Here is a 21,140-nt window from a genome sequence, read left to right on the forward strand (position 1 = left end):
CACCCATCATAGACGTAGTTCATAGTGTGCGCAACACGTACCGACGGATGTACAGAAAAGTGTGCTGTTTTGCTGTAATGGATTCTTTAAGATCTGTCGTTGACATTTTCCTGTAAATTTATACACGATTCTAGATCTTTATTCCAGCTAATATACATTACTCTACAGGTGATAGATATTTCTTGATAGCTTGGACAGGAAATCTCTCTTTATGCTACTCTTAACCGAATATTAATAACCCACTTTGTGGTTGTAATTAAACAGGAACTTATGTGACTTTCAGTTGTAAATAAGGGGGTACTTTTTCGCTGTTATATTTTAGTTTAACTTGAGTATTCATGACCTTACGCGAATGAAGAAAACGACTGTATGTGTAACTTAAGCAGAAGAAACATGTGGTGCTTCTGGTAATGTAGCGCCACTAGCAGTAACCTGCAGAGATGAACCATGACGAAACAGAGATGAACCATAACAAAACAGAGAGCAGCCATCCCTGTGAGTCAGAGAGCAGGAAAATAAATTTCCTAACGGCATCCTAATTCACAGCTGTTTATCGTGAAGATTGTCCATTGCAAGCAAATGTATTGTTGATAAGTGTTAAGCAGAGGTATTGCTGGCAATAGAACAGCATTTTATTTTATTGGAAGAACCGCATACAATTAAGAGAATACCGACATCTATCTAGTGTCATTTTACACAGCCTTCGTCACCTTTCCTATTACAGGCTTCTATGTGTCGCAGAGGGGACTTAGTAGATAATGTTTTGATACATAACGTACGTCCGTAAATGTACTCTTTGGATATAAAACAAGTTTGAATATCGGATCAATTTAATGCCTCCCGCTTCTCGGTACGCACTCAAACTGAAAAGACGATCTCGTCAGTACACTTGTAAATATCACAGCACATACTAATTTCGTCTATTGCAACAATGGCTCCGAGAAAATGGTGCTTTCGCAACTAGGATGGTTGACTGTGACATTACACGGACGCGCCGGTCTCTCGACTGTCACGTCCTTCGTCACTTTTAATATTATTTGACATCGGAACGGTACACTTCTGGACAGGAGTTACGTGTCCAAAACTCATCCATTCTGTCCCTTCTACAAGCCGTAGAAGGCAGTAATAGGAAATGTTAAGCACCCTGTAGAAACACGTAGAGGAATTAGCATCGGATTAATTATCGTCATAGGAATCTAATATTCATACTTATGGATGTACGTATATACACTTGTATGCATGTTCCACATCTCCTCCTATACTACAGGACCGATCTCAACCAAACAAGGTAAACTCACTGTAGGGAAATAATCGCTGTGGGGGTAAGATTCACCTACCTATCAAAGGGGTGGGAATGGGTGTGAAAAATAAGTGCAACCTATGACGCGCTAATACCCATACTTTAGTCATTCAGTGTTTAAGAATGAGAGCACTTACGGACTTGCAACAGACTTTACACATAACTTCTAAACTGTACGAAATTTTTTTCTCGCTGATGACCCTTACAAAATTATGGAAGGAGAAAAGTTTAACGCTTACTACATTTTCGCTGTTAGTGCAGTAAAACTGCAGAATGTAGCAGAAAGCTTTATTTCTTCCTTACTACTAACTGTATTCGCGACAAATTTAGCATACAACGTTCACATATGCCGCTAATTATACCAGAAAAATTATGTCAATGTTCGACACACAGTACAAGAGATATGACGTCATAAACACTGAGATGCGTAAAAATTGTGGCATCATGCATGACGTTTGAATTCCCTACACCTTTACTGTTAGTCCGCCGCTCGTGGTCTCGCGGTACCGTTCTCGCTTCCCGAGCATGATGTGCAACCACATCATTCCAGCTCTCCAACAGCTTGGATGTGTGGATGGGATCATTTTTATGCAAGATGGCGTACCTCCGCACATTGAAAATCCAGTTAAGCAGCTGCTGAAGCGCCATTTCGGAAATGCTAAGATTATCAGCCGCCATTTCCCTACAGCCTGGCCATCCCGATCACCTGATCTTAATCCGTGTGACGTCTGGCTGTGGGAACCTTTTGCGTTCAGTGTTCCGATTGCAAACTTAGCAGCATTGAAGGCAAGCATTGCGAAACACATTCTGAACGCGACCCCGGAAACACTTCGATCAGTTGTGAAACATGCTGTTTCTCGATTTCAACTTGTTGCAGAAAACGATGGACAGCATACTGAACAAGTTTTGGGCCAGTCACACGGAAATCAATGACCCGATTTAATTTTGATTGATGCTTTTTATGTGGGTTTGGCCTTAGGAAAATTAAAATCCGATGTGATTGATGCTTTTTATGCAGTTTTTGGCCTCAGGACGCTTAAAAACCGATTTTTACCATCCGATATGATATGACGTTGCCGTGGTGGATGGGATAGATAACTAACAGTATCACACCTCTACACCCATACACACTGAGTTTGTACGTCAAACGTACACCTTAGGGATTGTTATACGATTCATTTGTCATTTGCAGTCGACCACTATCAAATTATGATGCATACAGCGCCATCTGTTGCTACATTTTGTAACTATTTAATTTTCTTCTGCCATACGTTTTCCCCCTTCTCCGATCATATTCCGTTGCAATTTGACGTTATTCTGACCAGTGGTGCTATTTCTACAGTGGTTTGAATGTTTAACTTTTATTATAATCACCCCGTATATCTCAAGAGTCTGCCAGCTCAGTTTCTTCAGTATTTCTGCGGAATTCTCTCACGGGTCGAACCAACCTGTGATCATTCGGGCTACCCTTATCTGTATATGTTCAATATGCCCTGTTAGTCCTACTTGGTACGGCTCCCACATATTTAAACAATATTCTAATATCGGTCGCACGAATAATTTTTAAGCAACCTCCTTTGTAGACTGTTTGCATTTCCCCAGTATTCTACTAATAAACTGTAGTCTATCACCTATCTCATCCGCGGCTGAGCCTATGTGATCATCCCATTTCATATCTCTACACAATTTTACACTCAGGTATTTGTATGAGTTGGCCGATAGAAGTACCTACATCATCTGTCAAGAGTCTAAGGTTACAATTAATATTGTTTGCAGGGTCATTAATATACGTAATGAACAATAAGGGTCCCAACACACTTCCCTGAAGTTACTTCTACATCTGCCGATGACTCTCCATCCAAGATAACATGCTGTGGCCTCCCTACCAAAATGTCTTCAATCCACTCACAAATTACACTTGGTACCTCATATGATCGCACTTTTGACAACAAGCGTAGGTGTGATACTGAGTAAAATGGAAATCATTTTGGAAATCAAGAAATAGTACGTCTAACTGACAGCCTTGATTCAAAGCTTTCAGTATGTCATATGAGGAAATTGCGAGCTAGGTTCCACATGATCAATGTTTCCGGAATCCATGCTGTTTGGCATAGGGGACGGAATTCTGGTCGAGATACCTCATTACATTTGTGCTCAGAATATGTTCAAATATTCTACAAGAAATCGATGCCAAGGATAATGGTCGGTAATTTTGTGGATTACTTCTACTACTCGTCTTGTAGATGGGTACGACCCGTGCTTTTTTCCAAAAATTGGGCACAGAAGAGGGGTTAATTCAGTGGCAGATTCAGTGTAGAATCTGATGGGGATTCCATCGGGCCCTGGAGCTTTGTTCAATTTTAATAATTTCAGCTGCTTCTCAACACCATTGACTCTAGCACTTATTTCACTCTCCCTTTCAGTGGTACGAGGATTAAATTGGGGAAATTCTAATCGGTTTTCCTTTGTAAGTGTAAAGTTAGGGGGAAGTTTACGAGAGACTTCCGCAACCGATGTTAATGTATAGCTTGGCAGGGAAGGGGGAAGAAGGCTGTTAAATATGCCTCGTGGTGGCAGTGTGCAGGAGGTCGAGGGGTCAGGATTTGATAGTGGGCATCCAAGGCTGCCGAAAAATGACAAAACAGGAAATTAAGTACAATGAACAGCATATATTTCAATATACAGAGTACAAAGGGCGCGCCTAGAGTCGGAAGTTAGCAGGTTTAGGCCAGTCTAAGGAGGTCGAATAACTAATTAAAATGGACAACGGAAGGGGAAGTGGTTCATATTAACTTACGTTGGTGGCCTGTCACGAAAGGCAGAGCCGGAGGTTCAGTCTCCCAAAAAGACGTCTGTTGTTCTGCTCGAGGTCTGGATTACAAGAGATGGAAGCAAGTGTGTTATGCTGCGCAGGGCGCTCCGGCGTTCACACACGTGATCGGTATCCCTCGCATGCTATTGGCTAAAACCAATGGCGTGAATTCGCTAGCAGTTGCAGCAGAGGGCTCAAGGCGTCTCCTGTCAGCAGCTGTAACTGGACCGAACCGCCTCGGACTTGTGTCTCGTAGACACGGCGTGAATTACTCTGGGAGAAAACTTGTAAAGATTCCACTGGGCCTTTGAAATAAATTTCTTAAACCAATTCCCTAAAATATTCCTTGACTGGCTGCCATCCTGTACATAAGGGAACATTTGAAAACAGAGTTAATCATTTCAGCTTTTGCTTTGCTACCCTCAGTTTCAGGTCCTGTCTCATTCTCTACGGACTAAAGAGAATACTCGTCATTCTCTACGGACTGGACATTAACATTGGTGCCACTATCAACCTTCACATACGACCAGAATTTCTTTCGGTTTTGTCAAAGATTATTTAACAATATCCTGCTACGGTAGCACTGAAGGTTTCACACATTGTTAACTCGACAGCCAAACGCGTTTCATTGAACATCTCTCCCTCTAAAGCCGCATGCTTTGTTTTACAACTATTCTGCAATAGTCTCCGTTTCCTTAGAAGTTCCTTTGCAGTGACTGTACAGCATGGAGAGTCCCTCCCATTATGTACTGCACTGATGCGTTCATATCTGTCCAGAACATGACCAATCATTCTATTAATCTTGAGCCATGGTTCCTCTAGATACTCCTACCCTGTGCTGAAAGTTTGAACTTGCTTATTGAGATATGGCACTACCAATTTCTTAGCTAATTTACTGAACATATATATCTTTCTGTTTGTTCCTGTTGGCCTCTGTACTTTAGGAATCGTTGGTGCCAAAACGGCGTCATGGTCACTGACACGAATTTCGATGTGAACATTGTCAAAGACGTCAGGTCTACTTGTTGACGTTAGATCCAATAAATTTCCATCATTACTAGTTTCCTAAAACTTACTGACATTAATTATAGTTATTAGCAAACTTGGAAACAGAGTTAATTTACGATGACTGTAGATAATACATATAGAGGTACTCCTCTTTAACTAAGAACCAAATATAACGCAATATGTTTGTTAGAATATTTGCAGCTGTAGCTAAATCACAAACCCCGAGTTACTACAAATTAGACTATGCATCGGACAATGGTAGCTTCCAAAAATTCTCAAAAATGCACGTTTATTTGCGTCGATAAAAAATTAAGTTTAAGGATGATCTATTTTTTGGCAATAACTGTGAACCACAAACCCTAATTTGCAACGAAATCAGTTACCTATCCAGAACACTCGTCCATTAATTTACGAGAATACAGTTTTGTAAGAGGCCAAAAATTCTCAAAAATAACCTCTTTCTCGCATAATTATGCAAACAAATTAGAGAAAGATTGCTTTGAACGAGGCTAGGCTCATTGTTCTCAAATATTTTAGAAGAACAAAAATAAGTTAAAGCCTACAATTGACGATAGCCGTACGAGTGTATCGCGGCCCTTACGAATGTTCGAAATTTCACAATATATCATAATACAAACGGGCATTGATACAGTCAATGACAGATTATATAGAAACATTGCAAACAGTAAAGTATGCGAATCTAGAATTTCAGATAGGCATACGAATCTTCTGCATGTCGGCTTTTACATATAAATGGTCATGAGAATTGCACGGATTTTCCACTTAGCTGTTTCTGTTCCAACTTCTACATTGGCCTGCTGAAGAAGTGAAAAACTCTCAGGCAAAACTACTAAAATGTGGAGCACCAACAAAGTAGGTCGTCTGCTTATTGCAGCTAATAATAAACTCAATATAAACTCCTAGAATGATGTCAGCCAAGTGTGGTAGACTTATAGGTTATGATCTGGAAAGAACTGTGGGGCTAAGGACCACCAGACCCTTAATGGGTGAGCGTAGTAACGTGGAATAAGAAGGGCGACGAGCAATGGGCAACATTGGTGGAAATCAAAAAGGACAGAGGGGGGGGGGGGGGGAGGAAGAAGTGTGCAGAGAATGGGGACGAAGACATAAGCAGAGAGGGGGGCAGGAGGAGATGAACGGACAAAGGGCAGGAGGAAATGGACAGAGAAAGGGAAGAGGAGGTGATGGACAGATAGATGGAAGAGGAGATGGACAGAGAAACGAAATCGAATGAGATGAACAGATAGAGGTGGGAGGAGGAAATGGGATTAGAGGGGGCATAAATAACCTCCCTATCATCCACATACTGCTCCCTGCGGAGTGCATTCTTTATTGGGCCGTACAGTTTGAAGTCGAAAGATGTCAACTCCGGGCAGTAGGGTGGGTGAGGAAGAACAGTTCAATGAAGTCGTGTTAACTCTTCTGGGATGTGCTGACCTGTGTGAGGCCTTGCGTTGTCATGGAGAGGGAGAAGTTTGTTTGAAGTTTTGTGGCGATGGAAAACTGAAGTCATATCTCCTTTCCTGAGGGTACCACAGTACACTTTAGAGTTGATGGTCGAACCGTGAGGAAGGGCATAAACGCAATAACCCCTTCAGACTCCCAGAAGTTCGTCACGATGACTTACCGGTTGAGGCTACGGCTTTGCAATTTTTCTTCGGAGGAGTGGTGGCGTGGAGTCAGTGGATTGCCGTTATGTTACCAGTCTGCAGTGATGATCCCATGTTTCATCGCCTGTGACGATGTTCAACAAAAAATTGTCACAATCAGCCCCGTAACGCAAAAACAATTCCTTCGTTGCTGTTTATGGTCTTCTGTTAGGCACCGACAGACCCAGCGACCTCTCACTTTTCATTACCCCAAATAGTGGACGTGTGTGTGAGCACTATCATCAGAAACCCCCAGTTGTGCAGCGAGATACTTGATTGTGATCAGCCGATCACATCGAATGATAGTGTCCGCACATTCCAACAATGCAGGAGTCACAGATGTGTGCGGCCTGTTGGGAAGCAGGAGATCGGAGAGGTTTCCGCGTTCTTGTTGCGGTGATGACAGACGCTTCAGTCTATGACTCACTGTGCTTTTATTCACTGCCAGGTCTCCGTAGACATTCCACAAGCTCCCATCAATATCTTCGATGCTATGGGTTTCTTTCAAAAGAAACTCCATAACATCTCTCTCTTTGGAATGCACCTCCGTTACAGACGTCATTTTGTAGGCTACGTATAGTATGTCCATCCATCGGAAATTTCTGAAACTAGAGTGGCTGAAGCGTGAATATTCTACGATGTCCCATAACAAATTCAGTCTTTTTTCAGGCGAAATTGGCTAAGAACAAGAATAGTGTTCCATTAATTATTGAACGTGTCTCGTATATTATAAACGCGAAACGTTGCATGTGTCATTATGTTTGTAACTCCTTCAAGCTGAAAATGTGGACAGATTTAGGTGAAATTTGGAATGGAGACAGCTTACACCCTGAACTAACGCATACGCTACGTTATGTATACCTTCGAATCAAAATGGTGGGGCTGAATGTAAAAAAGCAGAAACTCAACGTTGCCGCAATGCTCATAATGAATAAACCCAGTATTTCAGAATGAGAGCATTAAGTGACTTGCGACAAACTTTACAAATAATTTCAAAACCTCTACGAAACATCTTCTGTCTGTTAACACCCACAAAATGACGAAAGGAAAAGATTATTTCGCCTACTATTTTTCTTTGATGTATACCACATTCTGTTTTTAAAAAAAGCACTCCGCCTTCCGGCCACAAGTGGCCTACCGGGACCATCCGACCGCCGTATCATCCTCAGATGAGGATGTGGATAGGAGGGGCGTTTGGTCAGCACACCGCTCTCCCGGTTGTTATGGTGGTTTTCTTTGACCGGAGCCGCTACTATTCGATCGAGTAGCTGCTCAATTGGCATCACGAGGCTGAGTGCACCCCGAAAAATGGCAACAGCACATGGCGGCCCGGATGGTCACCCATCCAAATGCCGGTCCCGCCCGACAGCGCTTAGCTTCGGTGATCTGACGGGAACCGGTGTATCCACTGCGGCAAGGCCGTTGCCACATTCTGTTTACATATCCTCAATTTGACTGTGATGGGTTGGACATGTAGAAATTACTGCTGCGTATTAGATACCACCTACCTCAGTCAGCCACTTATATTTTGTTGTTTAAAGACATTCGCCTTTATAATGTAATTATTAATTTCCTCACGAGTGTTGGGCAAAATCTATTGGTTTGAATCGTACGCGTATGTCAATTTAATGATTTCAGAAATGGACTGAATCAGTAAATCAAAACTGCCTGATTTACGTTTAACACTATTTATTAACAATTTATGAAGGACACAGTTGTGATAGCTTTGTCTGTGATAAATATAAACATGTGTTGTTTATATATATTCTGTTCTTACAGTTCAGTGTCCATTGTAACCATGTGTTTTCTAGAGGGGTAAATAGAATATACACTGTGGAGGGCAAATAAATTTTAGAAGTAATAAATCTCCCGGCTCTGTGTATCCAGAGGCGGCAGTGCCATCTCGGTCACAGTCTCCTCGTTTTTCGTCTCAGCAACCAATGTTGTCTTTCTCTTCTTGCCGATCAGTGTCCTCAAAGACGATATTTTTGCGTTCTCGACAGTTCTTTCATTAGGCGTCGCCATACATCCGAACGGCTAGTTTATATTCGTCTACCATTCGATCAGAATTTTATTGTTCAACATTCTTGTTAAATTTTTTGTGCAGTCTACAATTCCCACGGCTGGACGACCACATGCAGACCTTATTTTGGGTAGAGTTCCTTCACTGGGCAAGCTCCATGTCGCTATGTAAGAATATATATCCTACGGTCTGTTCATTTTTTCACCTCCTCCTCTTCTAAAATCTCCTTCCACACCAGTGCGATCTTTCCCACATTTTGTCTCAGCAACAGCGCACGCGCAAACGCTGGTAGGCATTCACAGCAAGCGGCTAGCTGCTTATCGCAGTTCACGTACGCGTCTCTCATCCTATAGAGGCATCCAATTATCACATCCCACCCTTGCTCTGGTAAAGTGTCCCTTCCACTTGTAAGATTACACGTATTTTGGTGAGCTAATCGGCCGCAAACAACTGGTACAAGAAGAGCTGAACCTGTTGTTCGGCTTAAATCTAGCGGGCCCAGGTCTCAGGGCGCGCCACAGCCGGTTAGGTGACCGGCACGAGCGAGTCCGGGTGCAAAGACTAGTAGTGTTACCGAAAACGGGGAAAATACCGAGTCTGGAAATTTGGACGGCTGTTACGCGCATGGCCTTTGTGCAGGAGATGCTCTAAGAAGTGGTGGAGTCTCAGAACCTTAAAGATGGCTTAGTTACAGCTCTTTGAGATTCGACAATAATTTACAGTCAAATATTAGTGACAATCGGACTACATCTACGATCTCAGAAAAATGAGGTACATCCAATGAGAAAGTAGTATTTCGATATCTTTATAACTACAAAAGCTAATATTTCAACATGAAAAAACATTTTCACAATGAACCTCTGAAATAAGAACTTGTAATCGCCTCATGCGATTTCAGCAAACGATATCTCAGTTGTTAGCATTGCAGTATAGCTGTCATCCCTGTAGCTATGTATCCGTATCTCTTTTTTTAATTTATTTAAGATTTGTTTTATATCTTTTCAAATTCTCCACATTTACACAGCAAATGAACACAGCATCATTACCTCACATTTTGTCATACTTGTGTTTTTATTAAGTGAACTGTTTACTATTTATACCAGTACTTAAATTAAATACTAACTGCAAGTGCTGTTTAAAGGATATTTAACGACAATTCGTTGTCATTTAACGTGAGAGCACTTATGGAACAATGCTAGCTTATTTACTTATGAACCAACTGTCACTTATATTTACTGTAAATAATCTGAGTGTAGTTCATAAGAACGATGTAATTTTGGTGGTTATGGCCTTCGGATTAGATTAGATTTACTTTCATTCCAATTGATACGTAGTGAGGACGTCCTCCAGGGTGTAGAACATGTCAGAAAAACACTAACACATGACAAATATTTACAACTAAAACCAATTAGCTTTTCATTGTGAGGCGGTGGAAAAGCTAACAGTAGCGGGATACTACAGGAATCAAGTGAAGACTGGGACTTTTCAAGCGAAGAGTGCAAGGGAGCTATTCTGGAAACTTTATGTCGAGTGCTTGAAGAAGGCATACATGCCTGCGTCCACATACGTGATTTGACTGTGGAGTTGTTTGATTCTGGGCAGTAAACGGCCAATAATATTCATGAAGGACTTTATATTTCGAGAGTTTTGAATGTGCTTTACAGCGGGACTGTAATTTATTCTGCTTGTATAACGGAAATGTGGAGAGACAGAAAATGAGTTACTATTCAGGTGTTAATTTGTGAATATGATGTTGAGCTCTGAACTATATTGAGCTCTGAACTATATTGAGCTGATGAATATCTCGTGTATAGTGATCATGAAATGGGATTAGTTTTTGCGTATTTTCAATGACTCTTCAGTTTGGGGTTTTGCTACCATTCTCGTAATACTTTCGACGTACGTTTATTGCATTTGATAAGGGTACAGTTTTTTTGCGTATCTTCGATGACTGTTTAGGTTGGGGATTTTGCTAACATTCTCTAAATGCTTTCGACGTAACTTTACTTCATCTAATAAGGGTACAGTTTTGTCTGAACTTTAATTGGATACTGTAAAACCACTTCCCGTTTATTCGTGGTGTCCTTTCTTGAATGAACTTCATTCAACATAATTCTCTGTCGTCTACTTCTATTACAATCGTTAGAGTACAATTCTTGTTATTAAATTACTTTCTATTTCTGTGTATTTTATGGATTAAGAATTCTAGCCTATACATAGACTGATTGCAGCACCACAGCTACAGCTTATTATTTGAGCGAATTAGCTGGCGACCATGAAAGTAGACGTGTGCATCTCGACCCTATGACTACATGGAACCATTCTTCTTAAACAGACATGCATATCCCAAGTGCCTGAAGTACGAGTAACCACAGGTTAAGATGCAAGTGGTTTGCTCGTAACGACTGCTGTTTGGGAAGATCAACTACGCTTAACAGTAACCGTTAGCTACCGTTGCAATTGGGGTTTTATAGTCCAGGATATGATTCTAATCGCTTTAGAATTGCAACTGTAATTCTAGCACGTTAGGATATTCTGCGATGCAGGTTACAAATCTGTTGCATGACAGGGAGTTTGCTTGGGGGCTCCGAGGATAAGATCGTTCAGTAGTTGCGTGCGTGGGAATCGGCAGGAGAAGCCAGCTATGCGTGAGTTCGCCGAGGAACTTCAGGAAAGAAGAAGAAGGCTACACAGAGGCGAACTGAGTTCGCGTCTGCAGGGTCCAGCAGCAGCGGAGACTTCGACAGCGACGTAGCTGCAGCGGCGGCCACGGCAACATGGACCGCCCGCTGCGCTTTCGACTTCAGCAACATCGACACTTCGGTCAGCGCAAGCACAGCAAAAGCAGACACCATGACCGATAAGTTAAGTACTTGTGTCCGTAGTGATAAAAAATGTGTGAACCTGCAGCATCATCGTCAGCGATGGAGCTTCCAACGATTAAGCAGTCATCCAGCCTCTGTGCTTCAAATAATGTTAGCGGGCCAGTTTATCCAAAACCTGAACGTGGTAATGTTGACAGGGACGATGTTAGTGAAATCAAAGAAAGGAGATGTAATAGTTAATGATTCAATGGCATGGTTAAAGAAAATTTTTACAAACTTCGACTGTAAAATGTGGGTATTCGCTACAGAAATAGGATTAATAAAAGCAGAGAAAGGTTCAGTGGAGACAAGTGTAGCTAAAAGTGTAAAAGCTGAGGTGAAGAGAATTAAATCCGATATAGAAAGGGTGATAGAACAAACCTTAGACGTTGTAAGGGCAGCTGTGAGCAAAATTTCTGAAAAGCTTTGTCTGGTTAACATCAGAGTCGACACATTGAAACAAGATTTCTGGGACAAGTGGGAAAAGATACAGTACATGTTGGGTGTTGTGGTAAAGAATTGTGTCCTGAAGAAAAATATGCTTGAATAAATAAGCATTAAACTGGTCAAAACTTTATTAGGTAGAGTAACAGATTGTGAGAAAGAGGGACTTAAGAACAGAGAACATTTTGATGCTGCATTAACTATAAAAGCTGTGAAACACGCAGAGTAATTTAAAGACATGAGGGCAGAATTAAATTCTTTAGCGGCAAATCCGGTTACTGCCCTGATAGGTGGGTTAATTCGGGAACGACAAAGTGTTTTGTAAATGGTGGAAAATACCATCCAGCTGATTTTCTTGCAGCGTGTAGATAGCTTTGTCGGAAAGGGCAAAAATTAGATTGGTTAAAAGACATCTTGAGGACAATGCACCGTCTTGGGCAAATTCACTGAATGCTTCATTTACTACCTATGATGTACTTGAGAGTTATTTTCTGAACAAATTCTGGAGTAAAGCGAAAAAACGTGGCTTCAGAATGGATTCCTAAACGGATCACATTTCAAACGCGGAAGTGGCTCGAGGCTGGAATTTTTTGCGCATAAACTAGCTAAGATGACGCATATAAATCGTCCGCTTGGAGTGCTGACGGAGATTACGACGTCGAAGAAACGACTACTGGAATTTTCACAATGGATCTTGTCCACAGTCCGACAGATTCCATTGACGATTTTTTGGCTTTATCGATGAACTTTAACAGACGTTGAAATTCATGCCACTTAACGGGAACAGTAGACAGGGTAATGGGTACCAGAACGTGAACACAGTAACTGAAATATCCACAATAATTATAATGATCATAACAGAAATAATTATCACCATAATAATAACTGTCAAAGGCCGAATAGAAATCAGGACTTTCAAAACAAAAATAAAAATCGCGAACGAAGATTTGTGGGGAGAGAACCTCACGAAATGCAACGCCAGAATAGGAGGTAGGGAAATTAGATATCATCGCATCTCAGGTGGTTGTCGAGAATGTACATTTGTTAAGATTTTGTGATCAGAAGAGAGGCTGAGGTGGATCTGAATTTGATAGAGATAGATTGTATGACGAATTATAATGACGCACTAGTCAGCAGCTACAATTATAGTAATTCAGTTGAAAGTAATATAGATGATTTTGTCTCGAAGGAAATAAATGAAGCTATGTGTGAAGGGGGCGAAGCTGCATTCTCGTTAGCTGATAATTAATTTTGTGGTCTATCGACGGAATTATGTGAAGTTATTTGTGAAGGCGGCGAACCAGTGGTTTCCTCAGCTGGTGATGAATTTTACTGTGTAGCGGCGGACGTGGGTGCTTTATTGTTAAAAGGAGGCAGAGGTAATGTGTTAGATGCTTAAGCTGCGAAGGTTGAAGCTACTAATTTAGATTTCACGGACGATGGAATCTGTGAATTTATTATGTTGATGAAAGTGAACCGATGGCTCTTGATGAAAACATGAATTATGAGTGGATGTTGTAAGATGAATATGAGAGTGCGTTAAAGTGTGTGTTAAAGCATTAGGTGGCTGAGGCGTTTGATAGGGGAGAAAATGTGGAGGAGAAAGGGTGAGAACTGAATTAAGCGAATTGAGGTCTATTGTGAATTCTAACGTTCAGCGGTGCGATAGCGACAATGTATACAGTGTATCAGAGAATTATTGGTGGTGATTTCTATAACGTATCGACCGATGTAATGGACGTTTCAAAGTAATGAATCATCTGAGTTATCGGCGGATGTTAATGGACGTTTTTGTTTTAGACAGATGAAGTTTTAAGTTGTGTGATTTGTTTGAGAATGTTGCAGCTATTTATATCGTCACTTCGGAGGAAGCGAACAATTATTTGACACTTACGAGGATGCTGAAACGAAGGATTTTGAGGGCTATTTAAAGCCTACAGATGAGCTGGAGGTATATCAGGAGAATCTAGGAATACGTAACGAGACTGAGGGTTGTTCTAAAATTGTAATGTGCACCATAAATGTAAAAGAAAAAGAGAGAAGCGTTGAAACTCTTCGTTAGAGGAAACAATGTGCACCTATGAAACTGGTTACAGTTTGCCGGGTAGTCCCACACCCACAATCGCTGTGTGTACAGTCACCAGCAGTGCAGTATGACACAAAGAAGAAGCCTACTAGACTCTCTACGGTGGAGGGCCATAAGAATGGAAGGAGAACAGTCGCAAACTAATGGAGTCCGATGGATTAATGTGAATCGTTCTGTTGTTTCTCGGACGTGGTAACAATTTATGGAGACCGAAACAGTACCCCAAAGACCATGGTAGGGCCGACCACGTGTGACATCACAAAGAGAAACTCGTCAACATGCCACCTGGACAGTCGAATAGTGGGCCTATGTTCTTTTCACAGATGAGTCCCAATTTGGTCTGGAGAGAGATTCTTGACGCATTCGCATCTGGAATGAACGTGGAACACTATTTCGATACCCAAACATTATGGAAAGAGACCGATATCAAGGAGGATCCTTAATTTTGTGGGAAGGGATTATGTTGCCCACATGAACAGCTCTTCATGAAATTGTATGAGTCAATCCGCAAGGTTTAACTGTTGTCAGTTATCGTGATGAGACCTTGGGACTTCATGTGCAGTTGTTGCGAGGTTGACTGGGCCCAGACTTCGTATTGATGAACAATAATGATCGACCTCATAGAGCAAGAGCCTTTGGTGTTTTCTTGGAAACGGAAGATATAGCACGTATAGAGTGGCTCGCTCGCTCTCCCAATCTGAATCCCATAGAATATGTCTGGGATGGACTAGGAAGACGGTTTGCATCACTTCAGCATCCACCAACTATTCTCCAAGACTTGAGAGCAGCTCTGCAGGACGAATGGGCGTTATTGCCTCAACATGAAACTGATGTTATCATTCACAGCACGCTACGTCGTTGTCAGGCCTGTAGTGTTGTCGGAGGTGATCACATCCCATACTGAGCCCATTAACCAATTGTCGGAATGTGTGTGGAAATCCGATAAGATGGAAAAAAACGAAGAATATTTTTGCTGCCATTAAGCGTATCGCAGTTGTTTTCGCTCTGTGTTCTTTACATTGTTTTTACTTTACTATCACCTATTTATACAGTTCTTGGCAAAATAAACACAATGTTGCAAAATTTCCGTTTGTTGTTTTAATCTTGGACACCAGTGTATTTCACTGTGAATATACATTTTCACAACGAACATCTGAATTAACAACTCGTAACCGCTTCATGCGATTTCACGAAACGATATCCCAGATGATAGCACTGCGCTATAGCTATCATACCTAAAAGCTATGCGTCTGTATCTACTTTATTTATTGATTTATAACATCTTTTATATATTTTTCATTATGCAAACGTTTGTCAGAACATCGTATTCTCCTCATTTACGTAGTACATGAACACAGCCTGAATATCTCATATTTTACAACACTTGTTTTTATTTAATAAACAATTTACTATTTTAGCACTGACTTTATTTAAATATTAACTGGAACTGCTATTACAAGACTATATAATTTAAAAGTGGTCAATAGCATGTGGTAGCGGACACTATAATTGAAAAGAGAACCAAAAGACGCTTCTGTAAAAAAGGTGTAAATAGTTGTTTACATAATATTAAACCACAATTCAAAAAAATGGTTCAAATGGTTCTGAGCACTATGCGACTTAACTTCTGAGGTCATCAGTCGCCTGGAACTTAGAACTAATTAAACCTAACTAACCTCAGGACATCTCACACATCCATGCCCGTGGCAGGATTCGAACCTGCGACCGTAGCGGTCGCTCGGCTCCAGACTGTAGCGACTAGAACCGCACGGCCACTCCGACCGGCAAAAACCACAATTCATTGTCATTTAAAAATTCATTGTCATTTAACATGAGTGCACTTGCGCAAGAATGTCAGCTTATTTATTTATGAACGTAATATTAGTTATATTTGTTTTAAATGATCTGAGTGTAACCAAATGTTTACATTTCTTTTTTAAATGTTCTTGCAGTATATTAGTTTAGTGCTGGAAGTAGCCAAGATGAGCTAAATCATGTCTGTAGCTCGTAAAAACGATGTATTTTTGGTGATGATGGCTTTCAGCCAACGTAAAAGTAGACAGTAGCGGAATACTACAGGAGTCAGGTGGAGACTGGAACTTTTCGAGTGAAGAGCTCAAGGCAGCTATTCAGAGACTGCTTTCAATAATGTGTGTGATTCAATCACGGAGGTGTTTGGTTGTGAGTGGTGAACGGCCGCTATGACACTTCAGAAGGGACTTTACATTTCGAGAGGTCTGAATATGCTGCAGAATAGGACTCTAACATATTTTGCTTGTGTCACTGAACTGGTGAGAGACAGAGTATGAAATACTATTGTTTGTATCACGGGTGGTAATTTTTTAATCATGATGTTGAACTCTGGGATACTTTGAAGTGATGAATACTTCATGTATGGTGATCATGAAATGGACTTTTAGTTTCTGCTTATCTTTGATGACTATTTTGTTTGGGGATGTGGTGTGCATACTGTAAGACCTTCGGTACACACACCATCAGATTATTTGACTTGTCGCTCTAACGAAGTAGGCGAGTGTCAGCAATATGTATCATGGTCTTATCGTGGCATGTTACTCTTCTGCCGTTAGGTCAGGCAATAGAAATACCACTTGCACACTTAGAGTAGCAGATTGACGGTGACCAACTTTAAACAGAACTTGAGTAATTTTCACACACATTTATTAAAATAATAAAAAGCGTAGACATTACGTAACTTGATTCTGGGTGCTGTTTACGATTGACAATCTGAAGTTCCTTTGGTCTTGGTACGTTAATCGTATTCTCACATATCTCTGATACTATTCATTTATCTTCATGGCTATGTACAGGAATATGGTAATCTTATTAGGCGCAGACTGAAACTTGACTATAGACTGGTACAGACTAATGCAGACTGGTGCAGACAAATGCAGATTGGTGCAGACAAATGCAGACTGGTGCAGACAAATGCAGACTGACTAATCGGAGGTCTGTACACTCGTTGTAATACCTCGCGCGTTCATGTATCACTGCGCGATCCGCAAGGAGAAAAGGTTCTACGTTAGCAGCAATCTCATTGGCTGCGTTACATATTAATACGCAGATCGGCAGAAGCAGAATTTGGTCCGTCTCTAAGGCAGCTCCATCTCGTAGTGCGGAGACGGACGAGCGCTGCGCCTGCGCTGTTGTGCTTAGCGGGGCGCGCTCTAGTGGGAAAGTTGTGTACGCGCTGACTACGTGGAATTATGTACACAACAGAGGATTTTTCTACCATTCTCTTATTGCTTTCTACTTAACAGTACTGCATTTAATAAGGGTAGTTTTTGACTGTACTTAAAATGAATATTGTAGTACCACTACCCGTTTATTTGAGATGTCCCTTCTTGAATAAGCATTATTCAACATGAGTCTCTGTCTTCCTCATCAGTTATAGATGTTAGAATATAATGCTTGATATTAAATTATTCAATGCACTTTTGTTTCGTATTTCTGTATATTCTATTTATTCCCAATTCTATTCAATGCATAGACTATTCGAATGCAGGATCACAGCTACTGGTTATTATTTGTAGCAAATTAACTGAGGGACATGAAAGCAGATGTGCGCGGCTCGACCGTATGACTAAATTGTGCCATTCTTTTTAAACAGAGCCGTGCATATCCCAAGTACCTAAGGCATGATTCACCACAGGTAGAGACGCAAATGGTTTGCTCGTATGGACTGCTGTTTGGGAAGTACAGCTACACTTAGAAGTAAACATTAAGTACAGTCGCATACTCAAGAACATAGATACACATTGTGGCATACGATAGCGTGGATGTCCCAGAGAGGGAGGTGAGGTCTCTCTCAGTCTGTGCCTCCCTTCCTCCCACAGAGAAGGCCAACGACAGGTTCAAAAATGGTTCAAATGACTCTGAGCACTATGAGACTTAACATCTGTGGTCATCAGTCCCCTAGAACTTAGAACAACTTAAACCTAACTAACCTAAGGACATCACACATCCATGCCCGAGGCAGGATTCGAACCTGCGACCGTAGCGGTCGCGCGGTTCCAGATTGTAGCGTCTAGAATCCCTCGGCCACTCTGGCCAGCGCCAACGACGGGGGAAGGTTGGCCAAAGCCTCTGTCGTCACGTCCATTGTATAACCTACGATTGACAGCTGCTTTCAGGTGTTCTGTGCAGTTCTACAGAACATGGCCTGCAAGCCAAACGTATAACGAACGATCCATGTTGCAGCTGACATGCCCTCCGCGTAGGGAACTCCTAGACTACAGTGGTTCCAACCATCCTAATGGCAACATCGGTGAAGAATGTCTGATGCTCCACAGTTGTGATCAGGAACAAAACGATACATTTGTTGTTGCACGAAATTTGATAACCATGACAGAGAAAACTGAATAAATCTTTTATGCAATTTCACACTATTCAGTATGAACAACGTTAAACAATTTCATTAACGAAGGTACAAAGCGATTAGTTTATTACACTATACATTGTATTGGCCATGAAGTTATTACGTAGGTTTCACGCAAACCTATTCTTACAGATGCACGTATTGCTGCAAACATTTCACTATCAGGATCCCCACAATCTCTACTGTAGGGAGAGTGTAGTAGTCACTGATCTGACAACTTTCTGTGAACGGCAGCATTAAACCAGGCTGATTCTCTGTAGTCTTTTATTACTGTGCTTGGAACGTTCTTATCCAAAACGCGATTCATAACGTCTTCTTACTTAACGATTCTTCCGCGTTTTCCAGATGTGAATTCAAGTCATTCACAGGATGCGTTGAGCTAATACGGTGTAATACCGCCTCTGGGATTCATAGATCCCTAAATTCTGTTAGGAAGAGAGTCCTCAAGTTTCTTCAAGTATGCCGTATCCGGATGACGCCAATAATGGGTCATTACACCCCATAGAGCTAACAGGTTGTAGATTACTGCCCTTCATCTGCTGTTCCAAACAGTCCCAGACGTTTTGCATGGGATTGAATCCTGTGTTTTAGAGGTACATTCGAGAACTTTCACGATGTATGAGTACGACAACTTAGTTTTCGCGGTCACAATACTGCATAAATGCTTCCCGGAGTTATTGCCGTGTCACATTTGTATTCGACTTCCTACGTAGTCATTCTCATCAGTCTCTCATTGACAGAAGGTGTGTATTCCACCTGTCTGCGTCTACAGTAAACAGTTTACTTCCTTAAAAGAACGTATTCGCCACTGTGGACTGCTATAGACGGTGCCAACTGGTAGTAGGTATTCATGTGGCCTTTTACGAGTTACCGGTTCCAAATGTTTCGGAAACTTCACTCGGAAACTAGTTGAGATGGGACTGCACTCATAGCAGCGATTCCTGTCGATGGTCATTGATAAGATGTGCGGCGAGTGGTACATCATTCTTTGTTGACACGTTGGACAGTCCGCATTGGTCCGCGAAAAACTGTGGCAACCTCTTACTCGGTGTGGTCTTGGAAACGTCCATACACAATAGTTCCTTGTTGCTATTGCGTTACATCTCCATGTTAACCCATCTTACTACGCTAGTTCTTACAACCAAATGTGACACAGGCACTACTTCATTGCTATGTCCGCCGCTCGTGGTCTCGCGGTAGCGTTCCCGCTTCCCGAGCACGGGGTCCCGGGTTCGATTCCCGGCGGGTTCGGGGATTTTCCCTGCCTCGAGATGACTGGGTGTTTGTGTTGTCCTCATCATTTCATCATCATCCAGGAAAGTGGCGAAATTGGACTGAGCAAAGATTGGGTAATTGTACGGGCGCTGATAACCACGCAGTTGAGCGCCCCACAAACCAAACATCTCTACTTCATTGCCATTACTTACGTCAGAGGTTGAAGTTCACAGTTTTCTCCGGTTTTCTTACACCGCTTAGTAATGATTTCATAGGACTAAATCCCTTTTAAGTCGTCGAAAATTCATGACAATCGTTTGACGGTTGCAGGTGGTTTCCTTACGGAACTAATTCCCGTTATACAACATCACGCCTGGTAAAATGATACCAGTCCGTCAGTCAACAACGTATGTTTCAAAAATAATGATGGATCTAATAGTTTTCACATAATTTGTCGGAAGTATTGCTGATCATATCTTTAAAAGAAGAACTTCTTGGTTTCGGGAATCCCTGATTAAAGCTTCTGGTGATACGTCGCGAAATAATCGAGAAAAGTATTGTAGCGTCAATATAAGCGCTTTCCGGCAGAGAGATTCCTCGCCGAGTGATCTGTCTTCTTGCTCCGTGAACGGGTCTCAAGGGTACATAGATTCAGATTTACAACTTTCTAAAAACTTCGAGAGTAATGCAACCCGTAGAAACGTGGGAACAATGCTAACCTCTAGAGAGAAACTATATGTGTCTGTGAGGCAGTTATCGAAACGAGGGCGACAGCAAATTGTCGGAAGTAAGAAAAGCTTCCGGAAGACAATGCAAGTGCAGTTCTGCGCTTTTTGCGACCATGACAGCGCTGGCTCCGGCTTCAAAGGCTATTACGGCAGGAGACGAGACAGACGCACAGTTTAAATCACTGTCACTGAGAGCATCCGGCCTCACGTTTCACTTAATGGGGGAATTCTGCAGCAGTCGCGGCGCCATCCAGGCGCAGACAGCGACAGAGACGGCGTCTCGACCACTACCACGCAAAGGATGCCCTTCCCGTTTAATGTTAACAACATCGATTAATTTCCAATAAAGTCCCTCCTGGAATTTGCAGCAGGAGTGATATCAGTCATTCTTGCTTCATTGTGTGGAAAAAAACCACCTAAGGCGACTGCTTTAAACGCTTAAAAAGCTCTTAAAACACTGGAAAATTGCTGTTTATTAGTTTTTAATTTGATTTTAGTTCATTAGATAACAGTCTAGGACACAAGGCTATGCGCGTAAAAGCACATGTAACACTTCTTAAAAGAAAAAGATCAGAAAAATAAAACATAAAATTA

The 21,140-nt window shown here is 41.6% G+C and overlaps 1 pseudogene; it reads right to left on the reverse strand.

Annotated features, from left to right (window-relative positions):
- Positions 1-8,099: 8,099 nt before the first annotated feature.
- On the reverse strand, positions 8,100-8,217 carry LOC126185532 (5S ribosomal RNA; annotated as a pseudogene).
- Positions 8,218-21,140: the final 12,923 nt, after the last annotated feature.

The sequence above is a fragment of the Schistocerca cancellata genome, chromosome 4, assembly GCF_023864275.1.
Source record: "Schistocerca cancellata isolate TAMUIC-IGC-003103 chromosome 4, iqSchCanc2.1, whole genome shotgun sequence".
Lineage (NCBI taxonomy): Eukaryota > Metazoa > Arthropoda > Insecta > Orthoptera > Acrididae > Schistocerca > Schistocerca cancellata.